General features: G+C 38.4%; 1 protein-coding gene across 1 annotated transcript in view; it reads left to right on the plus strand.

The window, feature by feature from the left end:
• Positions 1-14,940, plus strand: part of LOC120607399 (uncharacterized) — a 62,971-nt gene that overhangs the window by 36,397 nt on the left and 11,634 nt on the right. The gene's annotated exons all lie outside the window — the stretch shown is intronic.

Here is a 14,940-nt window from a genome sequence, read left to right on the forward strand (position 1 = left end):
CGATACTATCCACAGTTTCAGACATCCACTGGGAGTCTTGTAACACATAAGGGGGGGACTACTGTAATGGGTCTATAGACCAGCATTCCTCAAAACGAATGGTCTTGAGAACACTTTACACTCTATAATTATTGAGAACTCCAAGAAGCTTTCGTTTTTGTGGGTTGTACCTATCATTAGTAACCATATTAGAAATTAAAACTGAGAACTTTTCAAAAATAGTCATTAATGAATTAAAAAATAATAAATCTATTATAGGCAACATAAATGACATGTGGATTTTTTGTGAAAAATAATTGCATTTTCCAAAACATAGGATTTTCTTTTGGAATTAATGAAAATGTTCTAAAATGGATTCTGGTAATGAACACAAGTCTGTGAATGTACTGAAGACCATGGAATTGTACACTTTAAATGGATGAATTGTGTGGTATATGAATTATATTTCAATAAAATGGCTAAAAACCAAAATAGCAAGTACAGTGTGCTTACTATATATTTATGAGATGATTAAAGTACCAAACTATAAATGCTTGTTGAATAATTTTAGTAAAACTAATTACTTAATCTCACTCTCTTCTCAAACACATACAAAAAAAATACAAATAAAAAACTGAGGCTATGCTCCTTGCAGTTAAGTGAGAAGAGATTTTCTACTTTTACTTATGGAAATAAAATGAGGGTATAAGATTCTATTACCCCTTTCCTTCTCTTTAAAAAGAAAGTTCATTAAAGTATGATTTATATATCATAAAATCCATCCATTTTAAGTCTATAATCCGTTGATTTTGTGTAAATTTATACAGTAGTCCAAAATTCTCAATTCGGTTTTAGAATATTTTAATCTCCCCAGCACTTCCCCTGGTGCCCATTTGCAGTCAAATCCTGCTCCTACTCCAAATGCACTTATCTGCTTTGTGTCTCTATACTTCAGATTTTTTTTTTTTAGTTTGCGTAAATTTTATCATACAATGTAATGTTTTGAATCTGATTTCTTTCGCTTAGTGTAATGTTTTTGCGATTCGTGTTGCATATATCAATAGATCTTTAATTTTAATTGCTGAGTAATATTTCATTGAATTAATATACACTTTTCATTTATTGATTCATTAGTAGATGAACATTTGCAGTGTTTCTATTTTTTTATTATTATGAATAAAATTTCTATGAACATTTATGTACAAGTCTGGGAAGATATATTTCTTATTTCTCTTGAGTTGATTTGCTGAGTTATAGGTACGCATGTGCTCAACTTTTTAAGAAACCATCAACTGTTTCCCAAAATAGCCATATGATTTCACATTTCCACTAGCAATGTATTTCCCAGCTTCTCCACATCTTTGTCAATACTTGGTATTATCAGTCTGTTTGATTTTAGCCTTTCTAGTAGGTGAATAGTGATCTATTCTTACCAACTCTTCAGCCCTAGGCAATCACAAATCTGTTATCTGTCTCTATAGATTTGCTTACTCTAAACATATCACATAAATGGAATCATACAATATGTTGTCCTTTGTGACTGCTTTCTTTCTCTTACCATGTGTTCAAAGGTCATCCATGTTTTAGCATGGATTAGTTCTTTATTTCTTTTTATTACATAATAATATTCTATTGTTTGAATATCACATTTATTCATTCATCAGTTGATGGACATTTGGTTATTTACACTTTTTGAATATTACAATGCTGCTATGAACATTTATGTTCAAACATTGTGTAAATGTATGTTTTCATTTTTTTCCTGGGTGTATACCTAAGAGTAGAATTGCTGTATCATATGGAAGTCTATATTTAACTGTTTGAGGAATTGCTACATTGTTTTCTAAAGTGTTTAGACCATTTTACATTCCCACCTGGTATGTATAAGGTTTTCAATTTCTGCACATCCCCATCAACATTTATTACTGTCTTCTTGATTATAGTCATTCTGATGGCTGTGAAAAGGCATTTCATTGTGGTTTTGATTTGTATTCCCCTAAAGACTAATGATACTGAGTGTCTTTTTATGTACCTATTGGTCATTTGTATATCTTCTTTGGAGAAGTTTCTATTCAGATTCTTTACTCATATTTTAATCAGGTTGTCTTTTCATCATTTTTAAATTTACTCTTTTACAATAATATAATACACGTAACATAAAATTTACCATTTTAACCACTTTAAGTGTATATTTCTGTGGCATTAAGTACATTTAAAATGTGCAAACATCACACCTATCTATCTCCAGAACTTTTTCATCTTCCCCCTCTGAAACTCTATCCATTAAACAATAAATTCCCATTCTCTCCTTCCCCCTTCTCCTGGAAACTACAATTCTACCTAATGTCTTTGTGAATTTGACTATTCTAGATACCTCATATAAGTGGAGTCATACATTATTTGTGCTTTCATGACTGGCTTACTTCACTTAGCATAATATTTTCAAGATTCCTCTATGTTGAAGCACATGTCAGAATTTTCTTTTTGAGGATGAGTAAAATTCAATTGTGTGAATATACTACATTTTGTTTATCCACTCATCTGTTGATGGACACTTGGGTTGTTACTACCTTTTGACTATTGTAAATAATGCTGCAATGAATGTGGTTATACAAATATCTGTTCAAGTTCCTGTCTTCATTTCTTTTGGATATATACCCAGAAGCAGAATTGCTGGATCATATTGTAATTCTTTGTTTAGCTTTTTGAGGAATTACCATACCATTTCCATAGTGACTGTACCATTTTATATTCTCACCAACAATGCTTGTCCGCATCCTCACCAACGCTTGCTTTTTCCTGGTTTTTGTTTCATTTGCTTGTCTTTTATAATATCCATCCTAATGAGTATAAATTATTATCTCACTGTATTTTTTATTTGCATTTCCATAATGGTGGGTGATGATGAGCCTCTTTTCACGTGATTATTGGCCATTTGTGTATCTTCTTTGGAGAAATGTCTATTCAAATACTTTGTCCATTCTTTAAATTGTTTTTTTTTTTTTTTGAGTTTTTGTCGTCTTCTTATTATTGAGTCATAAGAGTTCTTTAAATATTCTAGAGTCAAGTTCTTTGTCAGATATATGATTTGCAAAAATTTTCTTCTATTTTTTGGATTGCTTTTTTATTCTCTCGCTAGTGTACTTTGAAGTACTAAAGTTTTTAATTTTGAAGAAGTCCAATTGTCTTTTTCACTGGTTGTTTGTCCTTTTGGTGTCATATACAAGAACTATTGCATAATTCAAGGTCACAAAGATTTAAACCTATGTTTTCTTCTAAGTTTTTATAGTTTTAGCTCTTATATTTGGGTCATTTATCAATTTTGAATTAATTTTTATATGGCATGAAGTAAAAGTCCGACTTCATTTTTGGCATGTGGATATCCAGTTGTCTTACCATTGTTTGTTGAAAATACTATAATTTCCCCCATTGAATTGTCCTGGCCCACTTGTCAAAAATCAATTGACTATAATTATGAGGGCTTATTTCTGAACTCTCAATTCAATTCCATTGATCTATATATTTAGCTTTATGCCAGTGCCACACTGTCTTGATTACTGTTGTTCTGTAGTAAGTTTTGAATTGGGAAGTGTGATTATTCCCGCTTTGTTCTTTCCTAAGATTGTTTTGGCTGTTTTTGGTCTCTTGGATCTACATATAAATTTTAAAATCAGCTTGTAAATTTCTTCTAATAAGCAGTCTGGGATTTGATAGGAATTGAGTTGAACCTGTAGATCAATTTGGGGAGTATGCTATCTTAGCAAGAGTGAGTTACCCATCCATAAACATGGGATGGAATATCTTTTCATTTATTTAGAACTTTTAAAATTTCTTTCTACAGTGTTTTATAGTTTTCAGAATACAGGTTTTGTACTGCTTTCATTATTCCTAAACATTTTATTATTTTTCGAGGCTATTCTAAGTAGAATTTTATAAATTCCATTTTCAGTTTCATGCTTACTCTTAACCATAGCAAACCCGATATCTGGGCTTCATTTCTTGATTAAGAAAGAAAGCTTCAAATGAAGAAATCTCAATTCATTCTGAAATTCATATATCTGACTCAAATATAAAGTTACAAATTTGACCCAATTTGTTTTTAAAATATCAGACGATAAGACTAGAACACATTTGGACACCTCGTTTAAGTACATGCATCTAATATTCAGATTAAGAAGGACCAGAAATATGAATACACTAGCATGATGGTACAGCTTCCTGGAAGTGCAGCTAGAGTAGGTACAGAAATGAAAGAGATCATGAGGTCATAGAGAGCACACAGAAGCCAATAACCTGTCCCACAGTGATACCATGGTTACCTTGGGCAAGGTCTTTACCTCTGTACACCTCAATTTGCTCATCTTTAAAATGAAAATAATAACAGTTTATCCAGTGTTTGCAGAATAGTCTCCAAACTGGGGTTCCTATACTCCATTAGTAGACAAATACTATGGTGCAAAAAGAAAATGTGAGAACTCCCATTTGTTTATTCCCATTACTCCTTTAATTTGTGTTTCTGTTTATATTTTATAAGTATACATAATATAATATTATGGTGGTATATTTACATACTTTAAATTACATACATTAAATTTACATACTTTTAATTTACATACATTAAATTAGCAAACACGTTTTGTCAGTTCATGCTCAAACAATTTTTTGCTGATGGAGACTATTGACTTAATTCACTGCTTAGCACATAGCAAGTGCTCGGTAAATGTTAGCTCTCATTAAATTAATATCTATAATTGTCATCATATCACTATGAGTAAGTCTAAAGGATTAGTTATGCTTTTTTGGTTTATTTTCTGGCCACCATTGATGAGATAGTGAAGCACACAAAAGTCAAAGATCACAATTATCAGAACAAATGACATAAACACTCAACCACAAATAAATAATGCTTTTATTATTATCATTTAAAAGTATGGGAAAGTCTTATGGTCAATAAAGAAGAAAAGTTGATTTTACTTTTTGTGTTCTTAGTTTATAAATACTAAGCACCCTGGAAAATATTTGCTATTGGACTAGGATGAAGTTGTGCAGAATCAATCTGTTTTTTTCCTGATTTTTAATCTCCACTCATGTGAAGCACAAGATCCCCGAATTATGGCAATTCCAGACATATCTTGGTTCTTCAGAGTAGCTAGGTCCAAGATTTGGGCTTCTCATCTGAGAACGTCCTTCTCCAGCCCAGTCAGCTTCCCTGCCATTCTTCACAAGGACTGTGTGTATGGCACCAGACTTACTTTCCCAGAAGTGCTTCTGGGACCTCAGTCTGCACAAAGGGGCTATTAAATGTGTTTCCCTCCCTGCTGGCTCAGCTGACTCCTGGGCCTCAGGTCACATACAGCTCATAGTTCCTATCAACTTTTCCCAAAGGACCCCTGGGCTCCTGCAGGAGCCAGCACTTCCCTGGAACAGGAAGCTCTATTTACACTGTCTTGGAGCCTGGTGCTCATCCATAAAAGGGAAAAGAGTCCTTTAGGAAAAGGGCAGGGTGCTTGGAAACTCTTTAAAAGTGAAAGCTTTGCAAACAGTTTCTGTCGTTGTACACTGTTGGTTGATACAGTTCTTTAAAATAAAAAAAAAAATGCTCTTTGGACTAGTTGAACAGTAAATCTGAAAGTTGACATTACAATAAACAAAAAATATAGGGAGAATGTCATGCGAACCCTCCAGAGTGCACAACCAGAGCAGTTGTTTCTTTCTTTGGCCTTCTAGAACATAATTCCATGCAGACCTTCTGGTTCATAAATGAATTATTCAATCATACTTTAAATGAGGAAGAAGGGCTGTCTAGACTTTGGAATATCATGATGTTAGGTCTACAAATGGTTGCTACTAATTTCTCACGTTGATGTCTAGCATGTAAATCCTCTTCCATCAGCTGGTAGACATACTCAATGAGTGATCTGAATCCCAAGTCTGCAAAAGATATGAATGTGCCAGGAAAGGAATGCAATGGCAGGGGCTAGGGGGAGCTTTAGGAATCAGAGCTCTTGGCAGATTTCATCATAATGGTCAATGATTATTTAATCATAATTTAAATTATTAAAAATAATCGTTAGCCACATTTATTATTAATTGTAATTATGAGCAATTGTTACAAAGCATTGAGTTAGACGCTTTCCTCATATACTCATTTGGCCCTCACGATAACCTTGTGAATTCACAATGTACAGATGACATGAAAAGGCTAAATAACTTGGCTAAAATCACAGTAAATAGTGAAGCCAGAATTTAGTCCCATATATTGGTGCCCCAATCATCACTCCATTGCCTCTTACATTCTGCACCTAACCATATCTAAGCAAATTAGATGTATTAGCACTTTTAATTTAAACAACACAAATAATGTGGCAAGTTTCATGAGCTGAAATAGTCTATTATTTTTCATTTATTCAGTACCTACTAACACCTAGAAAGTATCTAGATTAAATAAGTTATTCTTATTGGGAACTAGAGAAATAGGCTAGAAGTAGCATCCTTGGTGTGAGCACCTGTGCCTTGCTGGTCAGAGATCACCATCTATTCAGCCTCTCCTGTCCTCCCCACTCCATCATCTCTTTCACTCCAGGCTTTGCAGTCCCACATGATGCGACCTTCCCTTCATGTCACTGCTGCGATAAGATCCTCACTTATGTTTTCACTACCTGGACCACACTCACCCACCTTTCAACCGCTTCAGTTTACCTTTCAAGCTTCAGCTTCAGCACCGCCTTTCCTGACCACCAAAGAGAAGGTTAACCTTTCCTGTTTCCTTTGTGCTCCTTGGGCCCGGTCGTGTAGCTCGGTGCATCACCGATTCTTTTTTGCAGAGCCAGCCTGCGGGCCTTTGAGAACAGAGCTGTGTCTTATGCAGCTGTGAAGTCCCATTACTTAACTCAGTGCCTCACACAAAGTATGCAGTCATAAATGTGGAATTGATTTGTTAATTTGGTAGTTACCTTCCCAAACCTGCAAGCCTCTGCCAGGAAGACTGCCTCAGGAGACTGAGAAGTGTTTTTGGGTTCCGGCAATCTGGAAGTCACTGGTACTCTAGTAAGAGCCATATCAAAGTGAGCTTCAAAGGAACTAGAAGGTGGAAAAAGCAACAAGAAAGCTATAGAAAACCCACTGGAAAAATTTGATTATGAAGGGACACAACTAATAGGCTAATAGTTGAGAGATGTAAAGTTGAAGGGCGAGTTTTTTGTTTCTTGCTTGTCTAGCTAGTGCTACTATTGCTAAGATGACAGAGTTTTTGTGTGTGTGTATTCAAGAGCAGAGGGAATGGAGAGAGGAAAAAGGGAAAGATGAAGGTAATAACTGACAGCCCGTGGTTTGGGAGAAAGCAGTAAGTCATTGTCTCCCTTCATTATCAGATTTCTCTAACGAGTTGACTGTAGCTGTCTTTTTTGCTTTCTTCACCATCTAGTTCCTTCTCATTTCACTTCAGTGTGGCTTTTATTAGCATCAGCAATGACCTCCACATTGCTGCAACCATAAACCACTTCTCAGTATTTTCAGGTTCAGAGCAGGATGGAAAATAAGTTTTTTTAAAAGAGGGAATGGCCACTCCATTGTATCAAGAAGAGGGGAAAACTAGGGCAGATGCAGGTAGTGCAGTGGTAGAGCTTTAGTGGTATGAAATCAAGCAGGTCTTAGTTGGTATTTCTGAGTTTTGTTTATTTGTTTTGTTCTTTTAAATATGAGGCAAAGTCAGTGAGGAAGAGATGGGACAAATCTGAGTTTAAAGGAGATAGAAAATATTTGAAGTTTTTTCAGAAGGCAAGAGAATAAGCAGATCAGAGAGGCATAACGAGATTGCCAGCAAAAGGGAACACCCCGTGTGTTTGATGATCTGATACCAACCAGCCTGTCTAAGGGACTTCCCTGCAGCAATGCTCAGATGCCTAGTACAAGAACAGATAGTGAGTAGAGCTGAGTTCATTCAGATTAGAGTTTGCCAGATATGTGCAACAAAAGGAGGACACACGAGCTTAGAGTGCTTTCGAGAAACTGGTTGGCATGATGGGCCCCAAAATCCAACTTGAATATTGGGCAAGTTCATAGAGGAGGAATCCACGAATAAGGAGAAAGCGGGGAGGTGCGGAATTTACTAGAGGTAGAAGAATGGTTGAGGTGGGAATCTTTGCACAAGAATTTGCAGTGACAGGCGCTTCGTGGCCAGCAAGGAGGATGTTTGAGTTTGTGATTTTGGAGGTGGAGCAATTATGAGAGATAACGTGTTTCAGACTTCACAGTCTGCACCGTGAGAACGGGAAGCCGGGACCCAGCAGAGAAAAAGGTCATTGGGTCGCGGAGTCGGATGTGTCCAGAATGGAGACAGACGTAAGGATGAAGAGGAAGAATCAGGTTCCAGAGTCCGTAATGAACAGTGGTGAGTGTCTAGGAAAGGCCTAAGCTAAGCCCTCTGTCATTCTAACTTTTAAAGCTCAATTGTTTGGTGAGTGAGAGAGGGTGCAAGGTGACCTTGAAATGCCTTGCTTGTTAATTTCCCTTTTTAGGGTGCATATACTTTCAAATTTATCCACTAAAAATTTAATGTTTGTTAGTGCCATGAAAAGACTTAGAAGGAATAGCTTTTGGGGGGATAATATCAGAGAAGTTGGTAGCAGTTGTGGTAAAGCAAACTGCACCCACTTTGCAGTCTCACGGGATCCAGCTGTCTCAGGCATGATAGACTGAACAGCTTGGAGGGGCCGGTGCCTTAGCATGTCCACTTTCCTTTCTCTTGCCCCAGCCCTGAAGCAAATGTGGGAGCCACTGTCCCACATGTCCCAGAGTTCTTAAATCTGTTCAGAAGAGAGTTACTCTGGGTTTGCTCCCCCAGCCGTGAGGCAACACTCCATTGATGGGCTCAACTTCTTTTGACAAGGTGGTCAAAATGGATTCTTAAAGCCTCGAGGCAGTCTTTCATATTAGAAACTGGATTAGACCTTCTGTTTCTCCTAAATCTTCTTTTTCCTCCAAGACTATCTTCCTGCGCCCCTAAGAATAGTAACTGGTGCATACAGTGGAGCTGGGAAGCTCCAGGTACTGCTCTGAGTGCTCTGCTGAGTTATTTTATTTAATTCGCACAATAAAGCAGCACTGTGAGTTTCTGTTATTATCATCCTCATTTTTAGATGAAGAATCTGAGGCACAAACAGTTAAGTAATTTTCCCAAGCCTAGAGGTGGCGTTTGTCCACAGACTGCACTTCCTGCCTCCCCTGGTAAGTGGCACCACCATTTTGGGGGGTGGGGTGGGGGGGACCCAGCTCTCATCCTCCACTTCTCTTCCTGTCATCACCCCAACCTTTCACCACTGTTTCGTCCACCTCCCTCAGGCATCGCTCCCTGACCGTTCCAGTTACCAGCACCCTGGGCAAAGCTCCAGCCGCTCTCAACTCTGAGTCTCTCATCTGTCTTCTCTCTAAAACGCAAAACTAAGCAACCCTCACCTCCTCCTACGGAAGAGGCTTTAAAATTCTCAGCACACATACAAGGTCGACCCCTTCTCACTTACCCAGTTTTCACCCTCACTTCTTATCTGCCTCTCCCCTAACCCCTCCGAGCTCTATCCCTCATACTGAACTGAACTATTTTATTTCACACACACTCATCCCCTTCAAGCCTGTGCCTCGGTCCCGTCTGTCTCCTGCTGCTCTCCCTTTTTTGCTTTTGCAACTGCATCGCCCCTTGCTGTGTTTTAAAAACTTCTCTTCACCTTGCAGGACTGTTTCTTAGATCCAGTTCAGAAGCATCTGCCCCATGCCCAAGGTCCCCACTGAAGTGTAATTCTCTGTTTAAGTGTCCATCTCCTCCCTGACTGCCGACCCCTTGAAAATGAGGCTACATCCCATTCACCACAGTGGTCCCAGTGCCTGGCTCACATCCCTGCACCTGGAAACCAAGTGTTCAATAAGTGTTGCTCGAATAAGCAGTGAAAATGAAAACGATGTGAGACCAAATGGCCCCTCAAATTGTTCCTTTGTCCTATACTTGAAGGATAAAAGAAGAGCTTATTGGCACCCAGGACAGAGGTACCCACTGCATCTAAGGATTATTTGCCTGTTATAATGCAAGTTTCAGCCCTGATGACTTTAGTTATAGCACCCATGGGAGGGCTAGCTCCATAAGAGCAGGGACGTTGCCTCGTTTGCAGCCATGCTACCAGGTAAGGAACTACTCAGTATATGTTTGTCCCATGAAACATGTAAATGAAAGATATCTAATCCTTACAACAACCTTACAAGGTTCGTATCATTCTCCCCACTGTACCATCAAAGAAACTGAGACTCAATGAGGTAAGTAACGTGTCCAACACTATAAGAGTTGTAACAAGAGCAGGATTCATCTCCTGCCTTCCACATGCAGGCTTTTTCTGCTATTCTGAGCTGCCTCGTGAAACCTTCTTAGCTATGAGAAATGGTCACTCAAGTTAATGAGAAGAATAAAATAATTTAAAAAAAATACAAGTAGAGCAGCATTTTCCTATTTAAAATTAGAAATCTCACTGCTTATAAAACTAGATTTGTATGAAATCAAAAAATAGAGTGATAGAAAGTCCAAAGAAAAATTGTTGGTGCACTTAGCACCTGGAAGAGAGTGAGCTTTGGGCCCAGAGGGAGAGGAGAGACTGGCCTGAGTGGCTCAGCTCTCGTGGGGACCACAGTGTGGTGTGAACAGCAGCACAGAAAGCTCGAGCTGCTCTGTCCCGAGGTATAACGTCTTCCAGAGGCTGGCTTGAGTGAGTAAGCTGCTCAGTGCAACTGTGCTGTTTCTTCAGCAGCATCAAAGGGCATAGAGATTAAGCCAGTTTTTGTCTCAAGGTCTAACGGAGGAGGTTGAAGAAAGTTTTTTTTATTTTATATTATATCAATTTAGAATCAGAAACCTCCCAAACAGATTTCCTCTATGATGAAATACATCTTTTTCTCCTTTTTTTTTTATCTTGAAAAAGGTCCAATTTCTTAGCAAAGATTACTCAGTGAGTTCTTACCATAACTCATGAAGACAATATGTATTTTTAGTCTCACCTTAACAGCAAGGAAACGCACTCAGAGACGAAAACTGATTTCACTAAGGCCATCCAGTGAGTCAGGCACAGGACAAAACTGGACACTAGGCATCCGGGTTTCAGCTATTAAACTTCAAGGTCCTGCTAATAATCTGAGGGGAGTGGGGGTGAGGAGCAGTTTTAAGATACTTTTTGAAAATAATTTTGATGCCAAGCTTTCCGGTATGTTGCTATCTGTTACTCAGCCGTGGGAATATGGCACTCTTTCCCGCAGAAAAGCTCTACTCGGCGCCCTGTCAGGGTGACATGAGGTGTGGAATATAACAGCAGCTCAAAAAAACCTGCCCCCCTCCGCTGCACCGCCCACCACTCTCTGCCCTCGTAGGGAATCTCCTCAGGGAGACCGGACTCACCTGTTACAATCCCGCCCCGCCAAGCCCCCGGTCTTTCTTCGTTTTTGACCTGATATCAGTTCAGCTTTAATGTAGAAGTGGAGTGTTCTGTGCACTTGGGCTGGTGCTTTATCGGTCTCCTGTACTGTAGCCCCTGTTGACATCTATATTTTTCTCTTTCCTATTTACATGGGTAAGAGTCTAGTTCTGCCTAAGGGTCTTAGTTATTAATTCATTAAGAAAAAAAAAAACTACCTTTTGTCAACAGAGCAATCTGGAGAGTCCACTGATATGAGGAGGCTGAATTTCCCAAAACACCAGTACCTTGCACACCATACCACTAGAAAGGTTGCCTCAGATTAAATATGTCACTGATTGCCACTGCAGGAGTTTGAATCGTTTACATTTCTCTTTTTTAAATTTTATCTTAATAGCACACACATCTCTATAGGTCAGACTGTTATAAGAGATGCTGTGATAAAAGCAATATGTGTATAATGAAAATAGTTCTCAAGTTATTTTACGGTCCTTTTTTTTTTTTTTTTAATAATGTAGCTCTTTTATTCTATGCTGTGTTGTTTGGAAGTTGGATTGTACCTGTGCCTCACTTCAAAGTTCTTGTTTAGAAAAGAAGCTATATAACCACTAAAAGAAGAAAATTTAATTATTCAGCTCAGAATTCCTGAATTTTAATATAACTTTGTTAAGATGTCACTTCACTTGGTTAAAATAAAGGTGATTAGATTTTCTCACTTCTGAACAATGCAGTTAAAAAAAATCTATGATACTTTTTTAAATGGACATATTTCTTTTTAAAAAAACTCTAGTGTTTGAGAAAAAATAGATTGTAAACTTCCTTATTTAATTTTTCCTTATTTATTTAATTTTAATATAAAGCATTGTGATTACCTTTAAAGCCAAATAGAATAGGAGTTTACAATACAGGCCTAATATTATGAAACATTCTCCTAAAACATAACCATGTGTACTAATAGTATTACCAGCCAAGGCTTCTTGAATGGGCGAGTCCTGTCAGGCCCTGGTATGAGCATAAGGGATTAAAGCCTGGCAGCCTCACAGCCAGGCTATGGTGGGCACAGGGCAATGAACAGCTTTCCCACCGGATTGGCAGCACCAGGCTTCAGAGGTGGGCGTGCTGAAGCAAGCCAAGCGGGACCCGGCATCCAGCCTGCCTCTGGACCACGGTCCTCGCCCTCCCCAACCTCCGCCATTGCTAGGGCTTGTGAAAACCCAGTCTTCCAGAGATGACAGGGAAGAACCGAAAGCCTCCAGCCCATCTTGATCCCACTAGCTCTTTGTTCTCCTGCCTCCTTGACTGAGCTTTTGGTCTCCTTTTGGTCAGCTTCATTCACTGACTTCACCTCTTCTCACTCCTCAAACGTTCCTTGTTCCTAAGAGTGCAGTCCCAGGCCAGCTCCCCACTTGATGGCCTATTTCTGAGAGATCTTGTTCTCTACCAGAGTTTCATTTGCTGCCTAAAGTTCATGCTTTTCCTATTTTATTCTCCCTCAGAGCCCTCTTAAGAGCTCCAGAGTATCTATCCCATGGCAAAACCCACCAGAGACACAGGAAACCCAACACATCCCAAATGGGACCCAATATTCTCTCCCTCCAAACCTGCTCCTTCCCAGCTCGGGTGGTGGCACTTCATTCAAGATGAGAGAGATGCCATCCAACACCTTTGTAGCCATCCCCAAAGTGCAAGTATCCACCTCTGCTGAACAGGCCATGAGGACTGACCACCCAGGAGCACCCTGACTTCTGATGGGCTTCTCGTCTGCTAAGCACACCCATCCTCAGTCCTCACTCCTCATCACTGTCAGGGTGCTCCCTCTAAATGTCATCGTGTTCTCTCTCTGCGTAACGTATTCCAAGGACTCTCTATAGCTGTGGATAAAGTCCATCTCCTGACCACAGTAGACATGTCCATGACCATCTTTCTCTCCTCAGATGCTCCACTTAGATCACGCCTTGTTCTCCCCTCCAGTCATACTGGGCGACTTAAATTCCCTGAACTTGCCTGCTCCCTCTTACCTCCGGAACTTTCGCTTTCTGTTCCCTCTGCCCAGAACACCTTTGTCCATTCAGGTTGGGCACTTCCTCTTCCAGCAAAATTTCTCAAATCCCCATTTCCCAAGTCCAAGCCTGGATGAGGCGTCTTTCTGGAATGCTCCACTCTTGTGCTCACCCAGGTTAAAGCTATGATCGTACAACACGTAATATAGTTCACTGTCATTTTCCTCCCTTAGATTGTGGTGAAAATCAGACTTGAATCCTCACCTGCTTGGTTTCTGTTTTTGTTCTTTCCCCTGGACCTGTCTTTCACCAGAGCATTTGCACATTTCCTAGAAGCCAGGCGAGTCTGTATCATTTCTCATTTCTTCTGTATCTTCTGAACGTGAGTAATGAAGTGTGTTCATTTGTTTCTAGCATACTCTCAAATAATGTGGCATAGTTATTAAAAGAGCGTGTATTTAGTATTTTTTAAAATCTGACAAATAGAAACAAAAAACTCATTCATAATTCTAGCGAAAGTTTTAAATATTTTGTGATTTCATAGGGCTCAAATAACTAATTATATTATTTAAATTGTAAATTTCTTTTATTTTTATTGTGGCTCTAAGTATAGTTATGAGTAGTCTGTTCAATATTTTTGCCTGTTTATCTGAGTTGATGTCTTTTCTGTTAATTATCAGTCCAAAGTTAAAGAAAAGGCAGATTTGGGGTCTTCCCTTAGCTGTGTGCATAGCCCCTTCCATAACTAATGCAAAGAAGCCCATTTCATTAGATGCAAAGACACCATCAGAAAGCAACCCACTTCTAGGCATCTGGGGAGTAGCAAAGAGGTCTTCCCACTCCACCCACTGCTGGCTTTTGTGTTTCAAGGTTTTCGCGCAACCTAGATTAAAAGAATGTAGAGTAAATCCTCACAAACCAGAGAATGGCATTCGAATAAAAGTCAAACATTCATAATGAGAAAAAAATATATTTTTACCTATTATAACTTACTCTTGCTTTAAAAAGAAAAAAAATCTTGGCTTGTTTCTTTACATAATGTTGTAATAAATCATATAATATTGTATACTTTTTGTCTAACTAGACTATGAGATCTTTTATATTTAAATCAGAAAATGTGATTTCATTAAAAGGAAGAGATTTCTAAATAATTTCATTCGGGTAAATAAGTGAAGAAAATATGCACGCTAACTCTTAGGATGACAGTGTGATACTCTGTTTAACTAAGAGCTGGCTAAGCATATATTTATAGAAACTCTTTCAGGCAGGTTAATATTGTGAAACTTCCCTCATTTTGCAAGAGTCCAGAGTGAAAAGTGAAATGGTGAACAGCTTCAGAATCAGAAAGATCAACTTTTTTTAAAAAAACTTTTTTTGGTAATAACACATAACGTACTTATCCTCTCAGCTTTTTTAAAGCGTACAGTTCAGTAGTGTTAAGTATATTCATATTGTTGTGCAACAGATCCTAGAAACTTTTTTATCTTCAAAAAGTGAAACTCTGGATCCAGTAAACAACT

This window comes from Pteropus medius, unplaced genomic scaffold, assembly GCF_902729225.1.
Source record: "Pteropus medius unplaced genomic scaffold, Ma_sr-lr_union100, whole genome shotgun sequence".
Classification (NCBI taxonomy): domain Eukaryota; kingdom Metazoa; phylum Chordata; class Mammalia; order Chiroptera; family Pteropodidae; genus Pteropus; species Pteropus medius.